This window comes from Crocuta crocuta, unplaced genomic scaffold, assembly GCF_008692635.1.
Source record: "Crocuta crocuta isolate KB4526 unplaced genomic scaffold, BGI_CrCroc_1.0 scaffold905, whole genome shotgun sequence".
NCBI lineage: Eukaryota > Metazoa > Chordata > Mammalia > Carnivora > Hyaenidae > Crocuta > Crocuta crocuta.
This window is the reverse complement of record NW_027528864.1, coordinates 144,047-151,178: the sequence shown is the minus strand read 5'-3', so window position 1 is coordinate 151,178 and position 7,132 is coordinate 144,047. Positions and strand designations below refer to the sequence as shown.

General features: G+C 36.6%; 1 pseudogene; it reads right to left on the bottom strand.

Annotated features, from left to right (window-relative positions):
• Nucleotides 1-1,133: 1,133 nt before the first annotated feature.
• Nucleotides 1,134-6,140, bottom strand: LOC144225117 (transcription factor Spi-C-like; annotated as a pseudogene).
• Between the last annotated feature and the right edge of the window lie 992 nt (nt 6,141-7,132).

Sequence of the window (7,132 nt, the reverse complement as noted above, 5' to 3'; positions counted from 1 at the left end):
GAGGGCTGATGGGGCTGGGGAGAGTGGAAGGGGGTTGATCGACAAGGAGGAGGGCACTCGCTGGGATGAGCACTGTGTATTATATGGAAACCAACTTGACAATAAAGTGTGATAGAAAAAAAAGTATGCTTTTTTGCTTGTCTCTTTTTTCTCTCTTTTTATGTTGTTTTGTTTGTAAAAATCCACACAGCAGTGAAATAATATGTTATTTGTTTCTCTCTGGCTGACTTATTTAACTAGCATTATATTCTTGAGGTCATCCATAGTGTTACAAATGGCAAAATATTACTCTTTTCTTGGGGTTGAGAGGGGCGTACAAACAACAGAAATTTATTTCTCAGAGTTCAGGAAGCTGGGAAGTCCAAGATCAAGGTGCCAGCACCTTCAGTGTCTGGTGAGAGCCTGTTTCCTGGTTCATGGGAGGCCATTCATGTGTCCTCACAAAGCAGCAGGGGCAAGGGAGCTCTCTGGAGCTCTTTTATAAGGCACTAATCCCACTCTTCAAAGCTCCACCCTCTGACCTAATTACCTTCCAAAGACCTGCCTCCAAATACCATCATATTGGAGATTAGGTTTCAACATGATTTTTGGGAGGACACAAACATTCAGCCTATAACAGAGGCTCAGACTACATGTGGAGAAGGGAGATATTGTTAGCTTTCATTTAGTCACTCCGGGTCTGCCATGTTCTTTCTTTAGAATCCATGAGGGATGAAGGGCACCAAAAGGACACAAATAAAAAGGGATAAAAATCAAGTAGGGTAAGCTCTTGGGAGCTCTTGGCCTGCTAGCTGGACCCTCTTGGCCTGGACTGAAGATGGCCTATGTAGTCTAGGAAGCTCTCTTGTGTAATGGTAATACATACGGGGTATGTATGAACCTGCCAAGCAGGAAGTATGAAACAGCGTTTCTTCCCAGGGTTTCTTTCTTCTTCGTTCCTGATGGGATGTTGAGAATAAACCATAGATTTCAAGTCAGACTGTCTAAATCATGGTTCCTCTTTGTATTTGTTCGCTAGTCTCTGTTCTTTATCACAGTCTGTTTTCATTTCTTTTTTTTTTTTTTCTTTCAATTGTTTCACTCTGGTCTTAGCTGGGCTACTTTAAAGAAAGAGGTCAGGTTCCAACGTTGGTCTAAAGAGATAACAAGGCAAGAGCACCTCCCTGTGGCCGAGTAGCAGGATAGCAAGAAATGTTAGCTCCTGGATCTACCCTAGGGGTGAAACCCCAGAAAATGATTTGTGGGAAGTATAAACTTTGGTGCTCTATTATTATTAAAGTAGGTGGCATTTTCCTTAAATAATTTCTTTAGCACCACAGGTTTACAGACCATGAGGTCTGAAGTGCAGAGAAAAAACAGTTTTTGAAGTCATGAGTGTAGCATGAAGACTATCATATGCAATTATTTTGTTTTGTCTCTAAAGCTATCAGATACATGTTGAATGATTTTTTTTTTACCTGAGTGTATGACAGGAAAGCAACGTTTAAATCAATATGAGTCAAATTATCTCTATTAGCATTGTTTATCTAGAAGTATTGCATAGGCAACAATAAGAGCAAGGACGGTTAGTCCATACCTTTAAATGTGACTTGATCATCTAACTTATTTGCTGGAAGATATTTTACCAACTCTGTAGACATTACATGCTATTTAATAAAAAATAGAAACAATGAAGTTAATTGTTTTTTCCTCTTCAGTGTTTGCTTTAAGAGAAAAAAATCCTGAAATTGGTAGGGACTTCTTACCAGTCAGAGTGGTTTAGCTCATGGTACTCGGCATATGAACAATTATAATTTGCATTCCAGTTACTGAAGCTGAGAAAGCCTTGCTCAAGCTGAACATACAGTGAGTAGAAGATCTCTTTTTCTAAGAAATAAGATGGAGAGTGTCTTTGGAGATTGGCTTCACTGAATTGGTAAGTTAGCTTTCTCTGGATTTTGGTGATTTCCCTAGTTCTTCCATAATTCTTCAATGCTCTGGCCATTTTCTGGTAAGTCATGGTCTTCTGGTTGCTTTTTCTTTTTCCCCAAAGTGGGGCAATTTTTTTTTGACATAAACTGAAAGATGCCTTTGGTTTTATTTACCCACTGTATACAAGATGTCATCTCAGGATTACACAGGGATTCATGAAGGTATTCGAACAGTGGGAGCTTCTTCCTGCCTTTCCCTCCCTTTCAATGGAGAACAGCAGGTTGTACCAGTTGGTTTTCAGGGATGTTGGACAGAGACTGATGAATATTTCCTTCACAATAGAGGACCACAGCACTCCTTATTACTGTTCTCCAATTATAGACAGATTCCTCTGTAGGCAGTACACCATAGCAGTTGGAATTTCCTCTNTCATTTTAGCCACTCTGACTGGCGTGAGGTGGTATCTCAGTGTGGTTTTGATTTGTATTTCCCTGATGAGGAGGGATGGAAAGCCAGGTAATTTTTGTAATCTGGGGAGTACTGAAGATCTCTGATTGAATGTTGCCTCAGGACCTCAAAAGCATCTTCAAAGGCTTGACCCAGCTTGTCTTGTTCAACACAGGCTTGGATATTTGGTTAATAATTTTACAATACTAAATCTAGTAGAGGCTCCAAAACAGTCAGAAACGGCTCATGGGTGGTAATCCAGGACACACTTAAAGCTGCTGATCTGCAGAGGTCCAGTTCTCTTATTTAGCTAGGAGTTATATTGGAAATGGATTTTGGTGGCTCTGATGGAAATCATGGGGTGCTCCCTCCACCCATAATGCTTCCTTCCCAGTCCATTCATATGTCCAGTTATCCATTCCATTTTACCTGTCTATCAGAGTCTCAAGATATTACTCATTTTTTAATTAAAAAAATTTAATGTTTATTTATCTTTGAGAGAGAGACAGAAAGATAGATTGTGAGTGGAAAAGAGGCAGAGAGAGAGGGAGACAGAATCCAAAGCAGGCTCCAGGCTCTGAGTTGTCATCCCACAGACCATTATGGGGCTGGAATTCACCAAATGCGATATTATGACCTGAGCTGAAGTCAGATACTTAACTGACTGAGCCATCCAGGCGCCCCTAAATTTTCTTAAAGTTTATTTATTTTTGAGAGAGAGAGGGAGAGAGCACAAGCAGGGGAGGGGTAGAGAGAGAGGGAGACACAGAAATTAAAGCAGGCTCCAGGCTCTGAGCTGTCATCACAGAGCTCAACATGGGGTTTGAACTCATGAGACTTGAGATCATGACCTGAGCCGAAATCGGACGATTAACCAACTGAGCCACCCAGGCACCCCAAGATATTACTCTTTTTTTTTATGGCTAATCCTCCATTATGTGTGTGTATCCATTCATATTTGCATGGGCACTTGAAGTACTTCCATTTCTGGGCTACTGTAATTAATGTCCCAATAAACGTAAGAATTAACAATAAGCAATAAACAAAGTATAAACATTGTAAATAATGCTGCAAAAATATTTTGTTTTCTATTGGTAACTACCCACTAGTGGAATTACTAGATCGTATGATAATTCTATTTTTAATTTTTTGAGGAATCTCAATACTGTTTTCTACAGTATCTGCACCAATTTACCAACAATGACGAGGGTTACTTTTACTGCATATTCCTATCAACACTTGTTATTTCTTATGGTTTTGATTTTAGCCATTTTGACAGGTGTAAAGTGATACCTCATTGTGATTTTAATTCGCTTTTCCCTGATGATTAATAATGCTGAGTACCTTTTCATGTGTTTGTTGGCCATCCGTATATCCTTAAAATATCTATTCAGGTTCTCTGCCCATTTTTAATCGAAGTATTATTATTATTATTATTATTAGTGTTGAGTTGTATAAGTTCTTTATGTATTTTGGATATTAAACACTTATCTGACACATCATTTGCAAATATATTTTTCCATTCACTAGATTTCTTTTTCTTTGGTTTATGGTATCCTTCACTGTGCAAAAGCTTTTTATTTTGGTGTAGTCCCAATAATTTACTTTAATTTCTGTTACCCTTGCCAAAGAATATATTTCTAGAAAAAGATTTCTATGGTTGCTGCCAAAGAAATAGCTGCCCAAGTTTTCCTCTGGGATTTTTATGGTTTCAGATCTCATGTTTAGGCCTTNCTGTGGTTTTTTTTTTTTGTTTTTGTTTTGTTTTTGTTTGTTTTTTTTTTTGGTATGGTGTAAGAAAGTGGTCCACTTTCATTCTTTTGAATGTAGCTGCCCAGTTTTCCCAGAACTATTTGTTGAAGAGATTGTCTTTTTCCCATTGTATATTCTTGTCTCTTTTGTCATAGATTAACTGACCATAAAAGCAAGGGTTTATTTATAGGCTATTTATTCTGTTCCAATGACCTGTGTGTCTATTTTATGCCAATATCATATTGTTTTTATTACTACAGCTTTGTGGTATATCTTGAAATCTGGGATTAGGGTACCTTTAGCTTTGTTCAACTTTCTCAAAATTGCTTTGGCTTTGAGCTAATTTGTGGTTCTAAAAATTTTTAGAATCATTTTTTCTAGTTCTGTGAAGAATATTGTTGGTATTTTGACAGAAATTTCATTGAGCCTGCAGACTGCTTTGCTAAGGACATTTTAACAGTATTGGTTTTTTGAACACAGAAACATGGGACATCTTTCTGTTTGTGTCATCTTCAATTCCATTCATCAGTGTGTTATACTTTTTGTAGAACAATTCATTCACCTCAATTCTTCTTTTTTAAGTTAATTTATTTATTTTGATGAATGGATAAAGATGTGACACACACACACACACAATGGAATACAACTTGATGATCAAAAAGAATGAAATAATTGCCTTTTGCAACAACATGGATGAAACTAGAAGATATTATGATGAGTCAGAGAAAGACATGTCATATGATTTTATTCATATGTGGAATTTGAGAAACACAACAGATGAACACAGGGGGATGGAAGGAAAAATAAGATAAAAACAGAGAGGGGGGCAAACCATAAGAGACTCTTAAATACAGAGACAAACTGAGGGTTGCTGGAGGGGAGTTGGATGGGGTAAATGGGTGGTAGGTATTAAAGAGGGCACTTTTTGGGATGAACACTGAGTGTCATATGTAAGAGATGAATCACTCGGTTCTATTCCTGAAACCAAGATTACACTGTACGTTAACTAACTTAAATTAGGTACATACATACATACATACATTTTATTGGTTAAGCATTCGACTTTGGCTCAGGTCATGATCTTACAGTCCATAAGTTTGAGCCCTGTGTTGGGCTCTGTACTCACAATTCAGAGCCTGGATCCTGCTTGGGATTCTGTGTTTCCCTCTCTCTCAGTCTCTCCACCATTCATGCTCTCTTTCTCTTTCAAAAATAAAATACAAGTATTTAAAAAAAAAGATAACACAGCTATTCTATAAAAATAACAGAGTCAGATGCTCAATCGACCGAGTCACCAGGCTGCCCCACCTAAATTCTTAAGTTTATTCTTAGGTATTTGTTTATTTATTTGTTTGTTTATTAGTTGAAGATTTTATTTAATTCCACTTAGTTAACATAGAGTGTAAGTTTACTATGAGGTATACAATATAGAGATTCAACACTTCCATACATCACCTGGTCTTCATCACAAGTATACTACTTAATTCCAATTGCTTATTTAATACATCCCCCTGCCCCCATCCATGTCCTGTCTGTTAACCGTCAGTTAGTTCTCTATAGAGAACTGTTTATTGGTTTGCCTCTCTCTTTTTTACCCCCTTGGTCATTTTTTATGTTTCTGAGATTCCATGTATGAGTAAAATCATATGGTATTTGTCTTTCTCTGACTTATTTCGTTTAGCACAATATACTCTAGTTCTATCCATGTCATTGCAAATGGCAAGATTTCATTCTGTTTTATGTCTGAGTAATATTCTATGGTAATATTCTATATCACACCTTTTTTATCCATTCATCAGTCGATTGACACTTGGGCTGTTTTAATAAGTTGGCTATTGTAGTTAATGCTTCTATAAACACTTGAGTGCATGTATCCCTTTGAATTAGTATTTTTGTATTAATGGGTAAATATCTAGTAGTACAATTGTTGGATCAGAGGATAGTAATATGTTCAACATACTATTTTCTCTGCTGGCTGTACCAGTTTGCATTCCTACCAACAGTGCAAAAGGGTTACCCTTTTTGTCCATCCTCATCAACACCTGTTATTTCTTGTGTTGATTTTAGCCATTCTGACAGAAGTGAAGTGATATCTCATTGCAGTTTTGATTTTGCATTTCCCTGATGGTGATTGATGTTGAGCATCTTTTCGTGTGTCTGTTGGCCATCTGTATATCTTTGGAGAAATGTATATTTATGCTTTCTGTCATTTTTAAATTAAATTATTTGTTCTTGGAGCATTTGGTTTTACAAGTTATTTATATATTTTAGGTACTAACCTTTTATGAGGTTGTCATTTGCAAATAACTTCTCCCATTGCGTATGTTGCTTTTAGATTTTTTGAATAATTTTCTTTGCTATACAGAAGCTTTTTACTTTGATGTTGTCCCAGGAATTACATATGCTGTTGTTTCCTAAGGAGACACATCTAGAAATAAGTTGCTACCGCCTGTGTCAGAGAAGATATTGCATGTGTTCTTTCTAATATTTTTATGGTTTCATGTCTCATATTTAAGTCTTTAATCCATTAAGAATTTATTTTTGTGTATAGTGTAAGAAAGTTGTACAGGGTCATTCTTTTGCATGTTGCTAGCCAGTTTTGTTGAAGAGATTGTCTTTTTTCCATTCAATATTCTTTTCTGCTTCATTGATTCATTCATCATATAGTTGTGGGCTCATTTTTGAGATTATTATTCTGTTCTATTGATCTGTTTGTCTAATTTTGTGCCAGTACCATACTGTTTTGATCAATACAGCTTTGTAATATAACTTGAAGTCCAGATTTGTGATGCCTCTTTTGCTTTCCATTTTCAAGGTTGCTTTGGCTATCTGGGGTCTTTTGTGGTTCCATACAAATTTTAAGGTTGTTTGTTCTAGTTCTGTGAAAAATGCTGGTAATATTTTGATAGAGATTGCATTGAATGTGTAGATTATTTTGGATAATATAGACACATTAACAATATTTTTTCTTGCAATCCATGAGCATGAAATGTCTTTCCATTTAGAGTCCTCTTCCATTTCC